The 25,082-nt window shown below is 45.6% G+C and overlaps 1 long non-coding RNA gene across 1 annotated transcript in view; it reads right to left on the reverse strand.

Annotated features, from left to right (window-relative positions):
* LOC136021533 (uncharacterized) overlaps positions 1-25,082 on the reverse strand; it is a 141,122-nt gene that overhangs the window by 87,799 nt on the left and 28,241 nt on the right. The window contains exon 6 of the long non-coding RNA XR_010615805.1: positions 17,989-18,114. This is a non-coding gene — a long non-coding RNA (uncharacterized LOC136021533). The remainder of the gene's footprint in view (positions 1-17,988; positions 18,115-25,082) is intronic.

Here is a 25,082-nt window from a genome sequence, read left to right on the forward strand (position 1 = left end):
ACTATTAATATTAACAGTGTTCATGTTACTCTTTAGCATCTAAGGTACTCAAGACAAGATTATGTTGAGTGAGGCTGCGAGACTGAGCTTGGAGTGAACTAAGCTGAATGGACAAGTTCAGGGCAACACGGTGTTATAAGTTATGTTGCACTGCTTTACGCTGGGGAAGAAGCAAATCTGGATCCAAAGCAGAGCTGTCTGCAGCTGGGACTGTTTCTCATTTACTCCAGGATGAGGAGCCCATCGGGATGAAAGAAAGAAAGGGCCACGAAGACCTTTCCTTACCTTTCCTCATTTACTCAGAGGCTTCATCTAAAGATTCACAAAGGGCAGGAGATTAATTGTACCAGCTGCCATCTCTGTTGTGTATAACCACAGGCTTAGGACCTTTCAGCTCTTTCTCTCCAGTCCCTGACACAGCTCTGGGAGATTTACAGTCTGTCAGCCCTCGGCATCCTTAGGTTTTGTTCTTCCTGACCCTCTCTTACTGGGTTCTCCTTTATCCTGGGCCTGATTCCTACCTTGGATACCTCTTTGTCCTTTTTCTCTGAGAACTGACTGGTTTCTGCCTCAAAACTGCACCCACAAGCTGTGTCCAGACACAGCTCACTCTGCTCCTGGCCCCTCCAGGACAGTGCCAGTGGGTTCCCTTGGTCCACAGAGCAAGGTCTCCAGCCTTGGGCATGGAGACAGGAGCCAGCGCACAGACCCCAGAGTTGGAAAGCACTCTCTGCCCCACAGTTCAGATACACAGACTGTCAGAGCAGAGCTGAACACACAAGTCAAGCCCCAGAGCTCCCTGAGCCCACTGGCTTGGACTCCCGGGGCTTGAAGGGGAGATGAGATGGCCCGGACCACTCAGCGGATGACAGCATGAGGGTGGCAGAGTGGGTCTAACCCAGAGCAGTGACCCTGTGACCCTCCTGCATTCCCCAGCAGCACATACTGCACCATATCTTTGGGGCTCTGGAAAGACAATATTGTTCCAAAGGTCTCTCCAATCCCAGGAAATTCCTGCTGAGCAGAGCCATGTTCTCTTCAGAGTTCCTGCTGGTCCTCCATCCCTGCTCCTCACCATAAGGTTGTGGACATGCCCAGCACCAGTTGCACATCCCATAGAGCCTCCTAAGGGAAGGATGCAACCATTCAGCATCATTCCCTGGCTCTGGACATCAGGGGACTGACCTGCCTGCCACATGCCTGGGACAGCATGAGGACAGCATGGGGACTGCTGCCGGGCTGGCAGGTCTCGATGCAGGTGCAGCAGACCCTGGTCATCCCACCTATGACAAGTCATCGTGTCCTGAGGTTGAGGCACAGACAAGTTTTCTTGCCCTTGGGTTAAACAAACAACTCACAAGAAGTCTGATTTCAGGGCATTAAAATAAATAAATAAATAGAGAATGGATAAACCTTCAGCTTTGGGGCTTTTTTCTTGGTCCAAAGCACTGCTGATCCTGAGTGAAGTCACAGAGAGGAAGGCATCAGAGAAAGGAATCATCTAACCTAACACAGGTCTTTATTATGTTGTTTATCTGAGCTGCAGAGACCTGTCTTGTTCTTCTGCATGAAATTGGGCTTTTGAGCTATGTCATAAGGCTGAATGAATCATGTTCATAGGGCACTCTGGTGTCCTGGGATGCGAAGTGTTCCAGTGGGGCAAAGCATTGCTGCAAGGAAAACCACAACCATTAAAGTCTTTCCATGCACTGGGCCCAAGTGCTGATTTCAAAGTATTTCCAAAACATGTTTTACATCTGGAGAAGGAAGTGTGCTAGAAATAAGTGGGAGAACATTCCCGTGCAAAGCACCATTTGCAAATGCACTAGCAAAACAGGGAAGAGTTCTTTGGAGATATAAGATTGGGAAAAAAAATTCTCCCTGATTTTAACTCTACGAAAGCCATTTTCAGTAATGGAAAGGAAAGTAAACCCATTTCCCCTCCGGAACATCAAACAGAATTTTACTCCCCATATTCCATCCTCATCAACCCAGTCCCTTTTCCTGCAGTGTTTTTCTGCACCTCACTTGTTTATTACATTTTTTTTCCCAGTAAAAAATTATCTATAAATCCCTGAACTTTTATATTTGCAGTCACAGGGGCACAACTTAGCCTTGGCAGCCAGGAGCCCGGCAGGCTTTTACACGTTCTTTGGTCAGAGCTCCTGAAACATTTTGACTACATTATAGCACATCCACATCTTCCCCTTTATTGCACAGTCCCCAGTATATTTAGAAGCAGTTAATCATACATCTGAAAGGACAGAGAAGCATTTTACATTTATTGCCACTCTCAGGTGCTGTATCGTTTTTATCCCTTTGGCTATTACCTGATGCATTTGATCTTTCTGTTTAATGCCCGCTTCCCCCATTAACTTCTTAACTTCCGTAGGCTACTGTGCTTAACATAATAAGGAATAGCTTTGATAAAAGCACACATCAGTCAAATTCCCTTACTTGAAGCTTTCACTTGAAAGGGACACAGCTGAGGTGTTTGCCATAACGTTTAAAGTACGTTCCCTGCCCCATCAATCTGTGCTTGCAATAAGCCTTTGAAAGCCAGTGATTGAGATCGCTTCCCTTAGCAAAAACTTTTCCACCAACTTCCACACTACTTTGTGAGGAGAAGGCAGCCAGCCCGTGGTTAGAGCAGGAAACAGCAAGGCTCTGCTTTCTATTTCCAGCCCTGCCACACAATGTGCTGAACCAGGCCTTTCAGAGCTATATGACTCAATTTCCCCATTCAGAACTGATCGCTATCGTATATCCCTGCGGAATTGTCAGGAGGCCGGATTAATTAATAGTTGTAGGATATTACGAGATCCTTGAAAGGCAAACAAAAATAATTACATCTTTCTTCTTGTGGCTAACGCAATATGACTGCATAGTTTCTTCCAAATGTGTTGGTATTTATTTAATTAGAAGGAATAAGACAGGGGGAAACCACTGGGGGATATTTGCTGTTATTAAGAAATCCCAGATGCTGAAACAGAAGCCACCAGGCGAAAGCCCACATGCTGTATGTTTCTAGCTAAGCCTGCCCCAGAGAGCTGGGCGCTCACATGGCACCAGCTCTGGGCCAGGCAGCCCTGAAGCACCAGCACCATCCCTCTGCTCCATTTCCAAACATGCAAAGCTAATCCTGCAGCCATGAATGGGGCAGACAGGGTTTTAGGATGGGTGCAGGGAGTAGAAACAGCATCCCAAGAGCATCAGGAATGAGATCATAGTTCAAAAGGCACAACGCTCCTCATCGCCATGCTGCCTGTTCACTCGAGCCCCAGGTACACACCAGCTCAGCTCAGAGCAGAAACCACCATCTCCCTGTCATAGAAGAATCTGAGAGATGGGAATAATCACTGAGGCCATCGAATCCTCTGCAGCCAGAGGATGCACATGCTATTACAGGTGATCCAGCTGCAGACATCTTCCTTCTCACCTCCATCTCTCCTGCTCAGAGCCCACTAGTTACATGCTGATTATTTCCCTGCAAGTGCTATTAATTTTGCTTTAGAAAAGGCAAACCAAGACATAAAGCACCATTAGTCAATCAGTAAGTCTCCTGTATAACGGGGAGAAGTTGAGTCTCCCACATCCCAGTGGAATCACATTCCTGTTATTCCTCATGCTCATATCCTCTGATGCTTTCTTACAAGTTTGCTTTTGCTCCCCTTGCCCTCTTATTTCCTTCTCCTTTTTAAGACATTCCTCTAATATCTTCCCAGCTGCCTGAAGTTTATGGAGGCCTCTCAATATTGTAAAAGCTTTGAGGAGAGGGCTGGGAACTGCTCCATGTGTGCTGCCAGACAACACGAGGAAATGCAAGATATTCATCCAGTCTGGCCATAATATTCCACCTTGAAGAAAATACCATTTCCCCAGTAAAACTGGGGCCTAGGCTCCTACTGCTGCCAGACAATATGAGAAGAGGCTGTATTAAGTTATCAATGCATATTAAAGACAGGAAAGTTTCAGATCAGTGCTGGTTAGGATTCATTTGGAAGCAACAAAACAGCATGATGGGGATAAATGTGTCCATCATGCAAGTCACCAACAGAATTTATTGAGACTTAACACCCCTGGGTTACACTCAAACTCTGTTTCACAGAGAGGGCTGTGAATGTCTTTCTGACCTCTCATAAGACGGACTAAGTAATAAATTCTTGTGTCATATAAGCTTGCCATATCTAATCTGGGGACAGCTTCCCCCTTCCCCTGGTGATTCCTCATTGGATCCAAGCCTGACGAACTTCATTTGGTGACAGGGGGAAGGCGGCACAAGCAACTTGTGTTGACAGCTAATTATTTTCCAGCATACTGATCTTTCAGGGGATGATATCACTTAGAAACATGCTCCTCTTCACCTTATTTGAGTACTTCTGCAGAGCAAAGGGGCCAGCAGAGTTGGGGCATATATACTCATCTTTATTAAAAACCCAGAGAAATTGCTGCGTTAACAATAAGTGACATAAGTCCTTGACCTTGAGAGTTCTGCTCTTTCTGATGCCAAACTCCCCCTTTAGGAGATGGCAGAAGATGCCCTGAACCAGAAGTATATGTGGATGGTCAGGCTGCAAAGGGGATGACCAAGGTGTACTTGGTGCATGTAGCATCCCAGGTTTCATGGGGTATTAGTATTGCTCATTCATATTGGTTTCATGGGGTATTGGTCTCACTATTGGTAGGAAACATTCATGGACAGGCCAATACCCATGTTCCAGGAGAGACTTTATCCGTGCTGTATGAACCACAAAGCAGGGTCAAAGATGGGCTTTTCCTCCCAGGTGGTTTGCAGCAAGTTACAGTGTGTAAACAAGGCAAACATCAAGGGAGGGGTAGGGAAACACAATGGTTGCTCAAGGGGTGAGCACAGAAACAGGAGCTCTGACCAAAACTTCTCTTCAAAACCTCAGTGTGAAACAAGACCAAGCTGCAGAGCAACATCTCGGAGAATAGAACTTGCTCACATTCAGAACTGTCATCAATGTAAGAAAAGCTAATCAGGCTAAGGATTTTTCATTGCAAGAATGTAATTTTCCATTTTCCCATGTCATAACCTTTTATGAAAGTGGGAAGAGTGATTTACTGACCCTTTGAAATGACAGCAGTGCTCAGGGAAGCTCTGTACCCCAGCCACAGTCAACCATTGAGTTCTCCCAGTGCCACGGCCAGTAAAAAAGGGACCCCAGCAGAGCACTTAGAGAACCACATGAAAGAGATGATAGCGTGAAGGCACAAGGGATGCAGCCTGGGAAGTGGCTCAAGAAATCCTGATGTAATGATTTGCGGAGCTTTAGTAAGCACAGAGGGCTCTCTGAAGATGCTGACTTCAGGATGTGGGGGAAGAGAGAAGGATTAAGATTGGCATCACGCCACCTCCTTGTAATTGCTATTTATAAAGTCCTGCACCTGCAGGACGAGGTGATTGATTAACATGCTTCATAAATCTCAGGCAGTTGCACCGCTACGACGTGGTTACAATTTGCCTCAATAAAGTTCTAGCCATGAAAAATAAAGCGTGTTTCCAAGGGAACCCAGGAGTTTCCACAAACACCGCTGATTTGGTTCAATTCTTTTTTTTAATGAAAACTTTCAAAATGAAACAAAACGATAAACGTCCATTTGAAAGGCGTCATTTTGGGTTCGCTCTCCAAATGCAGAAGGACTCCGGCTGTCCATTCCTTCCTTTCTCCCTTCTTTTTTTTTTTTTTTCCTTCTTTAAAGTTTTCTTCTCCATCAAAGTTTCCCCGATATTTTTCCCTTCTTCTCTCATTTTTGCAAGTGGAAAATAAAATTAAAACCAAACCAAGAACAAAAAGAGATAATCCTAAGCAAAACTTCAAATAAACGTGAAACCTGCCTTCCATGGCGTATATAAGCAACTTCATTTTCAGTATTTCACTTAAGATAAACGGCATTACCTTAACAGACCTGCTATCCATGCTTACTGCATTGTGTAAAGCTGGATCTCAAATGGAATTGAGAAGATGTGCGTGATTGTATCCACCTTAAAAAGGGAGATAATCAAAGTACAGGACTGTGTGTATTGCTGTGTGGGGGATTCATCTACATTTAGGCTCAAAAAGGTGCACTATAGAGATGACTACTAAATACAGGACGACTGGTGATAGACGCAGATATAAACACTGCAATTTCAACATATGAATCCCATCTTTGCTGATGAGAACTCACTGAAAAAGCAGAGCATTAAAAAAGATACCATCTCCAAGTCCACCAAGAGTTTTGGCAATAGATTTCATTACAAGAATCAGCCCAAATCCAGAATCCAGCCCTTGGTCCAGCAGGACTTTTGGCTGTGCACAAATACATCTAGAGGATTTTAACACGAAAAACCTGTTCTACCAAAACAAGAAGAATCAAAATCCCCCCTTTTTCCCCCCTCTGTGAAAGTGTCTCCCTGAAGACAAATATTTTAGTTGCTCACATTCATGTTTAAGGGTCCCAAAGAAGCTGTAGGATAATAACAAATAATGCATCTTATAAATCAGTATCAGATTAATCCTTGCAGAACACTTTCACCAGTGCAAAACAGCTGCTCGTTCACAGCACCTAAGGAAACACACCACACATCTGGATAGCAGAGGGCCTTAGAGCCTGCATCCCCCTGCCCGCCCCCAGCACTAGCCATGAGCACCTTCAGCAACACTTCTGTCTCCATCACTTTGCCCACTTTGTTGCATATCTCTCAGCACAAAGACACTGTCATCACCATGCAATTGTAGGAATCTATCAGAAAATACCAGTTGCCATATGCCACCTAATATTTCAGAGCAGATGAATGAATGCAGCTTGGCAGAGAACTTCCTAGTTTGATCAAATTGGCCCCATCTGTCTGTCCCTTATGGAAATAACGAAGCCGCCAATGAAAAACTCCCTGTGCACTCTATGATTTTTCCCTCTCTTTCCATTTTTACGGGTGCAATTGTGCAGGCAATGCTATTTTTATGTCGCTGTACAAAGGCTTCATGCCCACATCACAGCTTCTACACTTCATTCCTGGTGCCCACATTCTCTCATAGCTCAAGAGAAAGAGATTACAGGGCAGATGATAACTCCAAGCAGTACAAACTAAAAGGGAGTTGTTAGAGGTCAGTTCACCCAATACCCAGAATGGCTGCACCAAGGAAGCAATACCCTGGTTAGCTACCCTGTGCCCTAAGGGAGGTGTCTGCTGCTTCCAGGTACCAACATAGAGAGTATTTATGTCTCAAAGCCATACTGCAGTCATTGCTGCAGCAGAACAACAGGGTGTTCAATGAAATAACCAGAAGATCAGCTCTTCCATGCTGACATCAGTGCCTGGGCATTGCACAAGCACAGGGAGAGAGGAAAGGCGAATGCTCTGAAGAAATCAAAATACCATCATCCCCTTGCTTTTGCAGGGCATTGATTTTATTCCCTGCTTTGAAGTACCTTTTGCTTTTTCCTTCTGCACATAAAGTGGCTGAGAATTCTTGGCTGCAATGGAAACCCTCTCCAGGAGTAACTTCTTGGTTTTAATTATCATTTGTGGCCAACTTCATTGGCTTTGCAGGGACTGAACATTTCAGGCAGTCAAAGTTCCTTTTTCCACCATCTGAGGCTGCAACCTTTCCCTGACCTCCTGCTCTGAAGGTTAACATGAGGTTAACACTGGAAAAGCAAATCAAAGCCAAAATGACACCAGTTACCTGTTCCAGTTTGTGTTGCTTTATGGCTCCTGGGACCACATGCCTGACCGCCTGCCATCTCCCCCGGGGGGCTATGAAGTAATAATGCCTCTTTATTTCCTGCCTGGGAGCACATTTCAAGTTGTGCCTCTGAAAACAACCAAATAAATGTCTCTCTTTCAAGCTTTCATTGTGAACAGAGCAAATGAGAAGTGGAGATGATGATAACCTAATCACTGGACTCTTTTAATACATGGAATTTCCTCTGAAGTAACTGGCTTGAATATCTGCCAAACAACAAAGCTCCCAACATTTCTAATACCAAGCCAGCGTATCATGAAAGCAAATATGATGAATTGCTCTGGATTTGGTTCTTGCATGAAATGAAAGCACCAGTTGGTCATTAAACTGAAGGTTCACGTTCCCATCTCATTTGCACTTGTGGAAATAGGGTGCAAGTCTACGGAGATGCTGAGCTTTTGCTTGGAAGAAGTGACACAAAGTTAAAACCAGGAGCAAACTAAGGAAAGAGGAAAATCTAGTGAAGTCCGAGTCTGACCTGTACTGGGCATATCTCTGGGTGGATGCTATTTCTGGAAAGGTTTAGGGGACATGCCAAGGTTACAGGGGGAGTGCGTGGAAAGCAAGGTTTTACTCAGGACCTCCTGAATGCCAACAGTGCCTTTGGCAGCCAGACATCAGCTCAAGTTACATGTCTAAATGCAGACTCAAGTGCCCCGCTTTGCGCACAGTTGATGATCTGATATATAATCCCAAAAGAGAAATAATAAGAACCATAGGAAGCCGTTTTCCCCGTGCAGCCAGCCTCTTGATCCATTCCCTTTCATCTCAACCAGAGGAATTTTTCATCTCCCATTTTATGATCTCTTTTCACGACAATAGGTTGGGGCTGGGCAGCAGGGCTGCATGTTACCATTATAATGAGAACAATCAGAGTAGAGCAGTTATTAATCACCCCGTCATATGAGCCATTAAAACAAATTCTTATTAACCACAAGACATGTGTTTTTCTCCTGAACCCCAGAGATAATGCCTGAAAGCAGATGGAAGAACTACACTTGCAAATTAAAGTTGATGGGGCTTTTAAAAGTAAATTAAGTCTGACAGGCCTCTCCTCCTTTAATTAAGCTGCTATGGAACTTTGAGAATGTACTTGTTGCTTGCTACAGGTGTTGCTCAGGGGTTGATTTCTACCTATTTCTTTGCTCCTGGTTGCTTCAAAGACCATGAGCTAAATCCTCAACTGCAACATGACCAGGGAAGCAGGGAAACCCCTGGTGAGCCACTGCAGCTGATCTGGACTATTTGACTTCCAGCCAAATAACTCAGTGTTGTATTGCAGTTGTACTGTAGTATTATAGTAGTATAGTAGTTGTATAGCCTAATAGTCTAGTAGTCTAATAGCAGTTGTATAATAGTCTAATAGTAGTACAGTCTAATGCCTATAGACTCAAGTCTAACGTATTTTCTAGCTCCACATCCCACCATATTTCTCCATAAAGTAATTCAGGGTGAGTATTGTGCAGTGGAACGCTCTTGCCCCTGTTTAGAAGCATCTCCCTGTGCATATGCCTACAACTACATGAAAATAGCTTTAAGGAATAACAACTCACTGGTGGGATTAAGTTGCTCTCTGTCAATATTAACATAAGCACAGCATATGATGGGTTCTGGAAATACCTTGTGGGTGTACATATACCAGCATCCTGGGACTGAAGGGACCAGCCCTACCCTATCCCAGATATAACTGGGGAGCATCAGGATACCAGAATATACACCTTGTCTGTGATAGTGTCTAAAATGGCACTGGACACCCATCTTCAGACATCTGAATCATTCCTGCTGTGTCTAATCTCAATCATTTAGACTCCTCCTGGTCAGTGGAAAGAGTCAGGCACCTGAATCCGGTTCACTCCTACACCACAGACAAACTGCCCTCAGAGGTGCATTAACCACAAAGTCTACTAGATGCCTAATTTTTGGTAACTAAATTCAGATGAAACGCATTGCTTTGCCTGTGTTATGTTCCCTAGATTAACCCAGCAGGGGCCCAAACTAACCCAAATGCTTTCTATAAAGATTCAAATCAATACTCTTAGATTGATTTCTCTTTTTATGTAGCACTTTCCCCATTTCTGCCAGGCACAGCTCAGGAGGAAAGTATATTTTCACACAGGATGGCAAAGTAAAATATTTTTAAGAGCGTAAATTTAGGAGGCAGATTCACTTACATGCTAAAGGGGAAATTTAAAGTCAAGACAAGGAGAAGAAAATGCCTCAGGAACAGCGAGTGATACATCAAAGGATTTCTATGCTACTTTCATATCCTCTTTTCATCCACAGCCTTCACTAATCACCACTATTTCCATTACCTAAGAGGCCTTTTCTGCCTTCAGAAAGTAGAACATGAATTGCTCAAGTATTTGGAAGGCTATTTATAGAACATACTACACTTAGTTAGGGCAGGCTTAAATACAAGGAATCCACTCCTTTAACCCTAGCGGAGTGTACATAAGCGAAGTTAACCTAGAGCAATGACATGTTGAATCAGGGGAGTTATTTGACCACATTTGTTCAATATGCCTGAAGTATTTAAGGTGTGTACACAAGCATTTCTCAAGGGTGCTAAAACATGGCTGGAATGAGCAGTTATTGCACTCTGTTTTCCCTTGCTCCCAGAAGCTATAGAGTATTCCCTCTGAAAACCCAGACAGTAGCCACACATTATAATTTGATTGACAACTCTTCCCCTCTCTTTCTCTATAAGAATCACCTTTATTATTTGTATATAGTAGTGTTTCTTCCATGTAATGGCGACTGTGAAGAGGGGTCTAACTCTCACTGTGGCTTGTTTTGCATTAACTATCTGTATCCCAGGTAGGTCTTCCTAATGTACAAGTATTTCTGAATGCTGGGTGGGGAGAAGATGGCCTAAGGTCCCACAGATGAACAGAGGACTTAGGTCTCCAGCAGTCAGCACCAGATCCCCATCCAAGGACTTGTGGACACAAAGAAATAACAGATTTATCAGAAGTTACCTGAGCTTTGTAAGAAGCCTCCTCACATACTTTAAGCCTCTAATGCATATATAGTTTGAGACTACCTGGAAGCAGGTGACATTGCAAACAGCACTCCACATAATAGTTCACCAACCTGCTTGGCCAGGCCATCAGTAGCTGGTATGAGTGCAAGGCAGACCATAAAAAGAGTGGAAAACCACAGCAGGAATATACTCTTGTGACAAGGTAATGCTCCATGAGTTCCTCTTGTCCTAGAAGAATGCCCTAGCACAAGGAACCATCACATCGCTATAAAGAGAGACCAAATGGCCCCAGATGGATATCGTCATTCTGAGCAGGGACTTCATTTATCATTGAAGCACCATTTTAATATGAAAACAGAAAGGCACTAATCATTCTCCAAGTACTTCATGCTGATTTAACAAGCAGCCTTCATGCCCTGTTTTATGCAGTTCTTGTATTTCCCCCTTCTACATTTTGAATAACACCTTTCCAAACCAGAATCCCAGTCAAGCACCAAATAAAATCTGCCTAATCAAAGGGCAAGTAGATTATCACGAGACAGTAAAGATCAAGAAGAGTTTAATTCTCTTTTATTATACTTATTTATGTAAAACAGAGAAGACAATTTAGCACTTGAGATTCCTCCCTCTTAAATATTATGGTGTCAAAGCAAAGCATCTATTGGCCTGCTTACTACTTTAATGGATGATGAAGAATGTTTCTGATCTACTAATGAGCCTGAATCCCCTCTAGAGTATATAGGAAATGGATGGTATCATTTAAATACAATCAACCATGCAACAGACCCCATAAGATATACTGTCCTGTGTAGCTAGATAAACTTCTATTTGTTACACTCAACAGTTCCAACACTCCATCCATTGTGCTGATTTTTCATTGGGTTTTGGCATAGCAAAATGGGGCTGTTTTCCATGTTTCTTACATCAAAATCCAGATCTCCAGGTCTGCTCTCCCTTACAGCACGTGCTGGTAAGTGGAAACCATGGCAGAATCCAGGCTGTGGTATTCCAGGACAGGAGAATTTTGCAGTGGATATAGATATAATTTCCCAGAGATCAGTAGCTAGCTCAAAAATTCACTGCACCTCCATATCCTCATCTTAAGCTAAAGCTTGGGGCAGGGAGGGAACCAGCTTTCGGGCTTCAGAAAAATCTCCAGCACATGGGTTGTTACTAGTGGGGAAGGTATTGCAGCAATGTACTCAAGGATGACCAGCAAGGCAAAGCCAGATAGGAGAAGTTTGCTCTTGGTTGAACACGGACTCGAGGTGGAGCCCAATGGTGTTAAACCTCCAAAAGGCTCAGCTCTCCCTGAAGGGAATGAAAAAATAGACTTGGGGACCAATGGTGGGCTGGTCTGGAGGAACAGTCAGGGCATGACAAGGTCCCAAAGCACTGGGACATCGTCAGGTGAGATTAGCGTTTAAAGCCGGGTAACAAAGGCAAGTTTGGATAGAAGGAGGCATAAGCCCCTGCTTCCACCAGGAAGACCCTACATTAGCACCAGCCTTAGGCCATGAGCTCCCCAAAGCAGAAGGTGCTGCCCCCCAGCCCAACCATGATTTTGACTCAGTGCACAACACTGGAGCCTAAAACTCCCATCAGGAGGGGGCAAGGTGCTCAGCACTGACAAGACAGAGCGGCTCAGCAAGTTTGTAGTTTGAAAAACAGCAAGTTTGGGAAGACGGCAGACACTGATGGGTTATGGATAAATTGCATAGGGATCTCTGTGCTCCATGAAGCGCAGCAATCCCTACATCTTTACCTCCCACAATCCTCCGTGGGAGTAAGGAAAATACGAAATTTATGCTATCTTTCTGAGATGGAATGACCCTGTCATAACACAGCTCTGAACAAGCAGCATAATGGCATCTGTTAGAAACAGTCCAGATCCTCTGTAAACTTATTTGATTTACCATCCACAAGCAAAGGTCTGCAATGAAACGCAAAGCCAAGGTAAACTTGCCCAGGCACAGGTCCTGCTGCCAAGCTAAAACCAAGGCCAGGCTCTGCAAAGGTTTGATTAATAACAGGCAAAGTGCCAAGCAAGCCTAGAGTAAACTATAACGCAAATCAAGGTTTCACACTCAGACTAAGCAGAGCTTGGAGGTTTGGCTCTAATTTCCACAGCCAAAACCTCTCTATCAGGAACACTTTGAATGCTACCATAAGCTTCTGTGGCCCCAAGGCTGTGCTAAGCAGTGATATCTGCTCCCACCTCAGTTGCTTCTGGCTTTCCTTCAACCCCTTTCCCCTCCAAGCTCGCCTGCCCCCAGAGAGCCTCCCATGTTCACATAGCACACACTTCTGATGTATGTCCAACAGAAGCTACTATAGGAAGAGCAGCAAACTCTCTTTGCATCAACTGAAGCACTCCAAACTCTCTTTGCATCAACTGAAGCACTCCCACCGAGGGACTCCCAAAGGGTACAGAGGAAATGCCAAAGGAGACATTCTGTAATGTCACTGCTTGCTTGCTTGCCAGAAGGAGCCCGTTTCTGACAAACGCTGGGACGCATCCTCTCTGCCATTCACTCAAATACAGCCTTCCTTATCAAACCCCAGAAAACAAAGCCATGACTCATTCACCCAGAAGAAGCTGCTCTACTCCCAGCTCACACAGAAGCTTCCTCAGGCCTCGGGGAATCTTCCCTTTGCTCACAGAGGAGCAGAAGGACTCTTGCAGATTTAAGGATGGAAAGGAACACTGCGCTCCCAGTCTGTCATCCCATGTCCCAGCCCTGAGAGCACTGCTTCGCGATTCCTGCACCGGTGTTATTCCCACCATGTAAACAAATGGTACCAAGCTGATGGAATGAGATTAGGAAAGAAATGCACTACACAGGAATATTTTCCTTCTGATTTCACAGCAGGGGCAGGATCAGCCATGGCTGTAGTGCAAACCCAGCCCTCTCCTGCCTGTTGAAGCCGGCAAAACCAACCCCCAGGAGCACACATTGCTCCCTGGTGCTGTGAGCATGTGTAAATTGGAGGCTTTTGTGGCCAAGGGCTGGGAAAGCTGAGAAGAAAGACAAGAAGTTGGCCACTCATCTTCAAGTCTGCTCCTGAAGCATCTCTCATTTGCACTATTACCCATAAGGCTGCATTTGGGAGCATCAGAGATCTTTCTTTAACCCATCTTTTCATCTTTGCTTATGGCTTCTTTTAAGCTTTCAGCAGGTGTCATCTTCACTGCCCCATTCTTTGTTCAGATGACAATAATTTGTCATTTGTGTGCAGACAGTTTCTTAACTACTCCTGTGTTAGAAATAACCTTTGAAGCAATATTGGTTCTTTCACCTCAGGGGTCCGGCAAAGCACAGACCTATTGAATGGCAAGGCATTAAGGATGCCAAGAAACCCCCATAAGGCAACACATTAAATGTGAGCTCTCTCACTATGGAAATGGAAGGACTGTACAGTACTGGGTTAGGAATAAAACCCTACTTGAAGAAGTTTTATGGCACTAAAGCTGCTTTATCATCTGTAGCCTTAATTTTGGAGGCTGGAAAAGAACTGTAATAATTTTATTGACAATTCAGGCATATTGGCTCATTCTTTCACATTTTCTTTCCCTCAGCATGGTCATCCACGGAGTCATACACTTCCAGGAGTACAACTGGGATGATCTACTTTTAGCTGCTATATAATAGAGGAGAATGCATGATAACACCACGAAGCCACATCAAATCTACTGGCACTATGTAGTTACTTCCAAGAGTCTCAAAAGACCTGACCAGAGAACACTGGACCCATGATTTTCATTTGCAGCTTTTCAAGACTTCAAGAAGTCCCAAGGGATTAGACTGCAGTAACATAATTCCAACATTTAAAAGAGCAAAACGAGCAACCTGCAGAACTATAGCACAATTAGCCCTGATGCCAGCAAAGAAGAGTACATTGAAGACTACCAGGGAATTACAGGCTCGCACACAAAGAGTGCAAGTCACTGTAAACCCTGCTTTTTGGTGGAGCTGTCAAATCAAGCTATCTCTTTCTCGACAAGATTATAGGCTCGCTGGATAAGCCAATTCTGCTGACAGTGTGCACTTGGATTTCTCAAAGGCATTCAGTTTAGCATCATGTGATGGCTTTACTGCAAAATTTGCATCATAGGCAGTAAGCAGAGCGCAGGTTGCATTAAAGCTGCCCAGTACATTTTAAATGTAGCTGTTTCAGGGAGATACTTGGAATCAAGGGGCCATTATTATTTAGACCTCATAGCAGCCTTCCAGTATCTGAAGGGGGCCTATAAGGATGCTGGGGAGGGACTCATCATTAGGGACGGTAGTGATAGGACAAGGGGTGATACGTTAAAACTTAAACAGGAGAAGTTTAGATTGGATATAAGGAAGAAGTTCTTTACTGTGAGGGTGCTGAGGCACTGGAATGGGTTGCCAAGGGAGGTTGTGAGTGCTCCATCCCTGGCAGCGTTCAAGGCCAGGTTGGACAGAGCCTTGGGTGCCCTGGTTTAGTGTGAGGTGTCCCTGCCCATGGCAGGGGGATTGGAACCAGATGATCTTAAGATCATTTCCAACCCAAACTACTCTATGATTCTAACTAACAGATTCCCCTGGGGACCTGCTCTTTGGACCAAGTTGTCCTCCTTTTCTGGAGAGGAAGATGGAGAACACGAGTTATTCGCAAAGAGAAATTCCTTCTTCCTCATTAGCACGTCACTTATCAATGTATTAGCCACAGCTGCTTTTTCCATTGCAGGCACAAGTTTTCCTGGAAGAGCAGGGGCCACTTCCAAGCGACACCCAGTACTGGCTTACACAGGACTCCAGGCACACAGGCAGCCCTGTACTATACAGATCTCCCAGTCACAATGCAGATGATCCCCCACCCAGCTGGAATCCCAGTCCTGTTTACCCAGGAGGGTAAGTCAGGGTGCTCAGTTAAACCAGTCATCAGTGGAGGTTTTAAACTCCCATCACTGAAATCCTGTAAGAAAAGGCTCTTCATTTTTACACACGCACAGCAACAGAAGTGCAAACAGTTGCTCATACAAATCCTACTCTGTAGGCATCGAACATCCTTATTTAGGGATGGAACGGGACTGGTAGGTACTCAGGACTACCACACACACAGGCATCTGACTGCCTGCCGCTGACAGAAGACACTGCAGTTGGAGCCCTTGTTGAGGTCACCTTGCCCAGGTTTCTCTTCAGTGCATCATAAACTTAACTCCTCAATATATTTAACTCCTTAACCTGTCAGAGGTTCTCTGGATTACCTGAACCAGCTTTCTGCCTACAGCACAGCTCTACATCTATAAACAGGGGCCACCACCATCCTACACAGATCAGCTGATGGGCGTGTTACAGCACAGCAGGGTATTAGAGCTAACCTTACTTTGCACTTCAGTGCATGGCATGCTCTGCTGTGTCATTGGTGGTCTCTGGAGTTCTCCCTTAGATCACACACAGCATGAAAAACACTCATGGAGAGCAGTATCTCGGGACACAAGTGCCATCATTTACCACTTGCTCAGCTTGGGATTCTTCCATATTGATGGGACATGCCCTGACCCCATGCTTCTTTTCTCAAGGGAGATGACAAATCACCTCTGAGATGCAGCCCCACATACCCTACCTATGACAAGCAAAAGACTGCAAGGGCAGTGGAAGTGGAGGAGAGCATAAGACATGTCTACTGCCACCACAGTGCTATTAAGGGTTGGTGCCAAGAGTCAGTGATATTGATAACACCATATGCTCACTTCTTCAAAATGATCCCAGCAAAGGGTGAGGAAAAACGTCCCCTCTGGGGTCAGCCTGCGTGCTGTCCACTCTGTCAAACCCAGGGGAAGATGGATGGCACTTGGAAGCCCCTGGTCAGAGAAGGAAGGAAGTCAGAGCACAAAGGCCATGGGTTGCCATCCGAGGACATCAGCTGAACAAAGAGGGAGTGAGCACCAGGACCATACTAGAAACCCCTGTGGGGCTGTAGCCTTCATCCATCAAATAGGGCAGAGCAGGGGCCATGGCAGCATCTAGCAAGACTAACAGGTCCCTGAATATGTGCAAGACATCACAGCAAAGGGACTTAAGTTATGCTCTTGGAGATGCACTGCCTGCCACTACTCCTGCCACAGGAGCAATCCCTAAGCCTTGCTGGCTGCTCCAGCTTTTTGGGCAGCCCACATGAATTACACAACTGAAATCCCAGGCAATGCAAAAGAGATTTTGTGGTATAAACACAGACAGCCGTAGTCACCCCAGACTTGAGCAGCATTATATATAACCAAGGAGGAATGCAGGCAGCTCTGTCCAGGCATGCCTAAGGAATTACTTTAAACATGTTCAGGGGATTTAGAGCCAGCGTTTATGAAATGCTTGAAGCGTGTGGTGAGAAGTGTAACACTTAAAATATTGATGAATAACAGGTTATGGCCACGATATTTGCTGGAGGCTTATGAGCACCAGGCCAGTAAAGGTGCAGATCAGTCACCTCAGTGTAACCTGCAGCAGGAGGAATCATGAGCGGATGCCGTGAGGCCCTGCGGATGGATCCTTATGCTTCCTTGTATTCAGACTCACCACTGCAGTTACTCTCCAGCCACCAGCACTGGGTGAGTTTATTAGCAAGACCCTCTCTTATGTGCCCGTCTACAAACAGCCTAGATATTACTGGGTTGCACCTTCAGGGTGCGCACACACCCAAAGCTAAATCAGAGGCAGCAGAATTAGCAGAAAGCTAACAATTTCCATTAGGATTTCCCATACCTACTTCAAATTGGCAGTAGGAGAGCAACCAACCATTGGTATCCCTTTGCTCTTTCCCCATTGTCCAGTCAGCTCCATCTCACACCCCTCCATCCCTACACAAACCCCAGTTTCCAGCAGATCTACCAGCAATGCCTATTGCTCTGTGCAGTCCCCAGCACAATTCATCAGCCAATTTGTCACAGCTCTTCCCAGCCATAACACAGTCAACCTGCTGCACAAGGACAGGGCTGTCCCACACCTCCTTCCTCAGCACAGGAGGGACAGGTAAAGCACAGGGAACAAAGCATCCTACAAACGGAGCACCCCGTGGTGACAAAACCCTTAACAGAAGGGCTTCTAATATGTTCCAGCTCTTAGCAAAGACCCATCCATAAGACCCGACTAGAAACATCCTAACACAAAAAGCCCTAAAAGGTACATAATATGAAATTCAGCTCCTCAGCACCAGGAGTTCACCCTCACAGGTCACTCCTATTGCACCTCACCGCTCACCATGACTATGAGGAAGGAGAAATCTCACCTCTGCAGGAGCATCCACCAGCCTGGGGCCAAGCACTTGAGCTGGAGTCTCTCCATAAGAGTCCGCTGCTGCCATCCACCGTCTTTCATTCCCAAGGCTGGATCAACTTTGCCAACATGTAAACTCCTGATGAAATAAAGCATTTCTAATCAATAACCACTTTAGGAGACACTTGGCTTTTCCCCATGGTGAAGCCCTGCTGCAAACAGGCAGTGGGGGTGGTTTTCCTTGGCAGCTCATGCTTCAGTTTGTCAGTACAACATGCTAATTCGTAACAGAGAATTATTAAATGAAAAAGCTGCTAGACGTTTCTATTATCCCCACCAACACTTCACACATTACAGCTCCCCAGCATCCTTCATGATCATGGCCCGGATTGCAAATAGCGGCTCTAGATCACTGCATTAGCCTGCCTCCGTTTAATGCGGGGTTTAATCCACACACTTCTGTTTTGTTATAGAATTTGTCACAGGAGTATTCCCATCAACAAACAGAAGCTGACAGTTCGCTTCTGTTCAAATTCAAGCTAAACATTGACTTCGGTTTGAAAAGAAAACTTACTGATGTGTAAGAACATTTTGCTTGCGCACCCAGCCACTGGGGCACGATGAACCACAGCTCCCTTCAGCATTAAAGATCAATAAATGGAATTACGATCATAAGAATGGAGGGAACTTGAAGTTTAGTGCTGGGGGGGTGGTTCTTCCAGCTAGATAAACCTTCTTACACAGTATTAAGCAGCAAACATGTGCAACTTTATCCCAGGTCTCCCTGTAAGCAGCACTTAACCAGCCAGATGCCAACTTAACGGGAAGTAGTACCTGGAGACAATAGCACCATCTCCAAACCCTCCCAGCACTCATGCAAGCCGGGGGGGCTGCTTCAGAAGAAGATAACCACCCAGAAAAGCCCTTTAGGAAAGGCTGCTCACTGATTTCCACCCCTTGCAAGCAACCCCCCACCACATGCACCCCCTTTCCACCACCACCTCCGGATGCTCAGCGCCCTGCATCAGCCAGCACAAACCTTCCCACCGCTCCCCGCACGGCTCCCATCGGGCATGTGCTTCCACGTTATCCCCCTTCAGCCCCCCCGCAGGTGGAGCCAGAGGCCGGGCTGCCTCCCTTAAAGGGTCTGCGGCCCTTGGACCTGGCACTGATAAGAGGTGGTTCATCCTGGGACAAGAAGGTATCAATAGCAGAAGCATCCAAACGTACTCTGCTTGGTTCCCTTAGGAATGTGGGGATTCAGTGCTGCTTTACTGGGACAAGCAGTGTTACAGTGCTGCTTCCTATGCAGGATTCATTTTGCATTCCTATTTTCTCTTACTTTGATACCTAAATATTTAGCATTCTACACGCAGCTTTGAGTGGCTTTCTACCTGTCGAAGCAAAGGACAATTTCATTTTTAGGTAGATATTCTGGCTTTTTTAGCCCTAGAACCTTCCGGCTGAGTCCACAGTGTGACCAACACATTACCCCCTCCTTTAAGACAGGAGAGCTGGATCCTATCCCTTCTCCATAGGAGATTGCTCTGATCTGCTGGGGAACCAGGCCTAACACTAGAATAGGCTTCAGCTGCATGGTAGAGAATCAAAGCCTGCATAGAGAGAAACCCCAGGGATTCCTATCCACAGGTTCATTTCAGGCCATCTATAGCCCTTAATGATGTTCCCTGGAGGAGTCCATGCCCATAGCAAAATGCAAGAGCAAAATGGCACAATCAGCATCTCCCTTCAGTACAAAGAGAAGCAGCCAGTGCATTTCAACGGTGCTATTTTCCCCCTCATTATGAAGCTGGAGTTGTAAAGAGCAGGGCTGGTGCTCTTGAACCCAGTGGGTCTGCTTTGCAGGGCTTTTTCAAGCTCCACACTCCCCGATTCCTGCACAGCAGAGCAGCATTACAGTCAAAATGAAGTAATCTTTTGATAAAGTGCAGTCATTTATTGGAGAAGTGTAGTCTCACCATTAAAATGCAAATGAAATGAGTGCTAATATATTAACTTGGGCTGGGAGTTGAAATGGCTTATGACAAGTGTGCTTTCATGTGGAATATAGTGAAGTGATAACAGTGGGTGAGCAAGAGAAAGTAATGTTCAGATGTACGTGTTTGTTTATTGAAGATATTAATGAAGGGCAGTGCTTAAAGTGTATTATCATGTCCTTATCTTTTCTTTCTTTTGTCCCTCCTTGGTTCAAGTCTGCTGCTGAGAGGTCTTTCCCAAAGGGAGTTTGATCAAAAGTCATCTTTGATGAATGATCTGAGTCCATGCAACAGCTGAAATGTATTTAACAATCTCCTTTGAAGAGGAGCAGAAGGTCCCTCCCCATGGTATCCCATGTGCTGCGGTTGCATGAGAGCTGATTCAGAAAAAAAAGGCAACCCTTGAGCTCTTCCATTCATTTTCCAGGATATCGCTTGAGAGCACAGCCAGCATCAGGGTGGCTTTGGGTCTTGTCTCTAGAGAGAAACCTATGCTGGGATGTAGGGACGACACCAAGGGATTGGATGGAGCAGAGCAGCCTTATCGCCAACATTAATGAGAATAACCTGCACAGAGATGTGACACCTCTGACACAGGCCAGAGCAGCTCAGGCTTTCAGTGCTGTGAGGTGGATACCCAGGGATGGACTCTGATGTAGCCTGGCTGTGGGACTTGGGCTGGGTAACCATCTGTGGCAGCTCCCCGTTTCTAAAACTAAATGAGAGCTGAACAAGATGCTGCAAGGATCACAGCCACATGCACACACATCCACCTCCCAGCAGATCTTCCCTTCTGCACCTGCTCCTGCTCTTTTGCAGGTCTATGGCCTCAGAATTATCCCTAAGATGAACAAACCCTTTCATACTGACTTAAGTCCTCAGACAAGATATATTCCTTAAATTACCCTTTTCCAGATCAGGTGCCTTTACATTTTGCAGTAATTCCTTGGCTTTTCTCCATGCCACAGACCTTCTGCACTTGTGTAACCACCTCACTTCAGGCTTTCAAGTAAACACTGGAAGAGGCAGCTGTGAGAAAACACTGATGCTGCAGAGTTACAGCACCAGGGCTTCAAGACAGTCCAGGCGATGCTTCTTGCTCTATCTCTGTAAAAGGCAGAGTCTACATCCAGGGAGGGCTCTAGTCAGTACTAGAACATCAGTCTCACTGAGATCATATCAAACACCAGGGCCTCTTACATTTCATCTAAACAAGACTGATTTTTAGCAACCTGGACCTCATCATGGCACAAGATCAAGAGCTGAAGTTGTACTGAAGTGCCAATGCCTTATGCCATTTCCTTCCTCTTTCTTGCACAAAGGAAACCAGGGATGTTTCTGGAGCACTGCTTTTTGTTTTGCTGGGTGCTATTCACACCCAACAGAAGTCCTGTTTCCACCACAGCTGGGCTGTGAAAGCTGAATAGTCCAACCTGCTGGATTATGTACCCTGGCTTTGTATGACACCAGTTATGGAGCATCACATCCTCAGTGCTTCAGTGCCGGGGGGTGGTACACGGATAAGCTCTAAAGGGTCTGGGGCAGGCAGATGGGGAAGGCAATAGTGTCAATGGGTTTGTGCTCTGTACTAAAACAGCCTAAAACCCCAGAGGCTAAAGCATATTTGGCTGCAGCATTTCAGGGCCTGTGATCACAAAAAGGGCAGAGGTTTGGGACCCACCTTGCCTTTCAAGGGTACCAGGGACAACCTAAAGCTTTTCTTTTCCCCAACAGCTCTTTACACACGTGGCCACGTGGCTTTTCCATTCCCCTCTTCCCATTGCTCCATCTAGCACTTGGCAAAGGTGAACAAGCAGTGCTCACACAGAGCAGCACTCCCTGGCTATCCTTCCTCCCAGTATGAGCTTTGGACAGAGAGGTGCAAATTTTGCCTTTGACCCTATTATGAAGGCAGGCACTTGCTAGCATCTGCATTAACTGCTTGACACTCAGAAATGAAATCCTCTTGCTATTGCCACCCCCTTTCCTATCTACTATGTTTATGCACATACTGGTTTGTTATTGTAGGGTTGCTCATAAGTGCTCTGGCTTTGTCTCCATTACACAAAATGTTTTTTTCCCCCATCAAAATAGCTAATTAAAGTTCATTCTCTCATTGTGAGATCATTGTCTAGACAAAGAATTATAGATTTTGCCTAGATATACCTAGTCGAGATAAAGCCAGCCAGTCACATCTAGGTAACACAATCTTATCACTGTTTGCAATGTACACCAAGGTAAATATCTCCAGTTAATTATCTCAGTGTAAAAACACCTCCTTTTGTAGTGAAGACATAACATGGGCTATACATGCTTGATCTGCCTGGATTTGATTGTTATTATAAAGTTGTCACCCACTTCACCTACATTCTGTAGTTACTTTACACTGCTGTGGGCCAGGACAAGGCTGACAAGTGTTATTTGCAGTTGCATAGGGAAATGCAAACCTATTCCAGCAGCACTGGGGATCGTTCTGTTCATTTCCACAAGCATTCACAGGAAGGAAATGTTGTTTGCAGGGACATTTTGGGAAATGGAGTACTCATATATTTGTAGGCTGTTCTGGATGTGAACAGTGCAGAGCAACAAAGCCTCTGTTAAGTTAGAAGTCTCAGGGGGGAGGGAAAGGCACAAGAAAAGGCTGCTCCCAGTTACCCCATCCATAAGTAAGCGCCTTGTTAGTCAAGCTCAGGATGTGCCTTCCACACTGCAATCACAGCTACAGAAACGCTGCCGCTTACCCAGCCTGGGGCAGGCTGCAGTAGCTCTGCACTCAGAGCTGAACCTGTTCCTCCCACAGACCGACCCTGGCATTTCCCAACACATGGTGCAATACTGGGATTAAGATTTCATTTGGTCTGTGTGTTGTATTTACATGCCTTTGGGCAGCGTCTGCTGGACAGACATTGCATGTTCTCAGGACAGATGTATTTGATGTTGCAAAGCGCAAATACCTTTGGCAAGATGACCAACATTCTTATGATGCAAACTGTGCCTTAGTTCAGGAGGGGATTTTGAATTCCTTTGCACTCAGTCTGCACTGAAGCCCTTGATGTTGCCTGTCCCATACAGGGAGTGAAGGAGCTTTGAACTCTAAGACCTTTGCCACCGATCAACTACATGATCCCAGGCACATCATTTAACTGCTTGCTGACTCAGATTCACAAATGCAGACATCAATTATACGGAGACACAGCTCTCCGGAGTGTTCCAAGGCATCTTTTCAGTGGAGTACTTAATCATCGTCGGACTAAAAGTGCTACAAGCTATTAATGTATTTGTTATGATTACAGTGGTAGCAAAGATCCCACAGTTGCAGGTTAGTGCATCCCCATACACCAGCTGGTTACTGCAATTACATTAGTTTCTGCCTGCTTTTAGTTCTGAAGCCATGCATCACACCTGCTCCATGATAAAATTAATCCTCTATCCTTTTCTCAAAGCCCCCATGTATCCTTGCACAGCCAAAAAAATATCACCATGAAGCTCCAGTTAGCATGAGCATTGCAAGGTGCAGCAAGCAGAGAAAGCCTGGAAAAGCAGGATAGAGAAGCTCAGATCATCACAGGGCAATTCACACTGCAGCCGTCAGCCCTTTAGACATGGTAAGGAGTTAAAAGTCCTTGCGCTATTTAATCTCCAGCCAGTAATAACTAGAGATCATGTCAGCATTTTCTCTGGGAAGTGCATACTGCTTTCCCTGTGCCACCCTGGAGGAGGGCATCTTGCTCTCAGACTGGGCTTTGCCACCAGATGACTTTAGTTTGTGTGTGGTCCGGGGACCACAGGGTTGGGACTATGACCAGTGACTGCGCTGGTGTGTCCTGTTCCACAGTGCCATATCTGAAGCAAAGGGGCACTGCCCATAACATCCCACATGCTGTGGCATTAGGTGCTGTGAGCACTGAGTGCTGTGCTGTATGGCATTCCCATGCATGAGCGCAGAGCTTTCTGAGATCCAGTAAAACCCATCTCTTTCCTCAGGAAAACACTAAGTGAACGTTTCTGATGGGACACTGCCTGTGTGGGAAGCGGCAAAAGGCAGAGAGGGAAGAAAATAGCTCAAGTGTGCATTTCCCCATGGAAAATTGTGAGTTTGCAAGCAGGACATTTTCCTTTAGGGTAATTATTCCAGTGGAAAAATCTGCAGCTAGCTCTAGTACTTACCACAGTCCTGGCACTTAATGATACGGCTTACGGCAGCAATCACTTGTAACACCGTGGCATGCTGTCGGAGGGGATTTTTATTGCAGTTTGTTGTAGCACGAATTGCAGAGGAATAATATAATGTACTTTGAGCTAGTGCCCATTGCAGAAAATGAGATCTCCCATTTGGGATCAAGGTACAAGCATATAAAACCAGAATAGCTCACATTTTGCAAAAGCATAAAGCTCTAGCAAGGCAGCAGAGATTTCTCCTGGTGTAACACAGACTTACCTTGCTTGAATGAAGCCTTGCTATGCATTTCAGAGGAAGCTTTTCCTACCCTCCTCACCTGTTAGAAAACATTCCTTTTGGGCTTCTCTACATGAATACTGTACATGTGCAATATATCCAATATATCCAAATAACCCTGCTTAACATTGACCTGGCATTGAAGTGTAAGCAGAGCTCCCATTGGGTTACAAGCAGCATTGGCTTTTCATGTGCTGCCTCTGGTCACGTTTAGCCACTGGAGCCAAAACAGCCTGAAAACCCTGTGGGAATGTGTTGCTCCCCTTTGCCACTCCTTCCTCCTCCGCTGCTCCCGGCTGGAGGCATTTTGATGGAGCAGGAGTGGGACTGACAGCCCTGCGCAGTTGTTCCAGCTGCTGGAACACACTCAGTAACCTTAGAAATGAGAGAAAACAAACCTGGGAGTCCCACAGAGCTGCTTTTAAGGTTCCCATTCATCCAAAAGCATAAACCTCACAGAACACGCTTTAAAAAGCCCCCTTCCTACTCCCCCATCTGTCCAAATGGACCCTTTTAGGGGCTGGATACTGCAGGGTGCTCAGCACAGTCAAGCACCAGGCTCCTTTCCACAGCTCTGCGAGGTGCTTGGCCATTAGAGATAATGTGCTGAGCCCCCCCAGCAGGATCAGGCCCTGCCAAAAGAGGGGGGCTAGT

Source organism: Lathamus discolor, chromosome 13 (genome assembly GCF_037157495.1).
Source record: "Lathamus discolor isolate bLatDis1 chromosome 13, bLatDis1.hap1, whole genome shotgun sequence".
Taxonomy (NCBI): domain Eukaryota; kingdom Metazoa; phylum Chordata; class Aves; order Psittaciformes; family Psittacidae; genus Lathamus; species Lathamus discolor.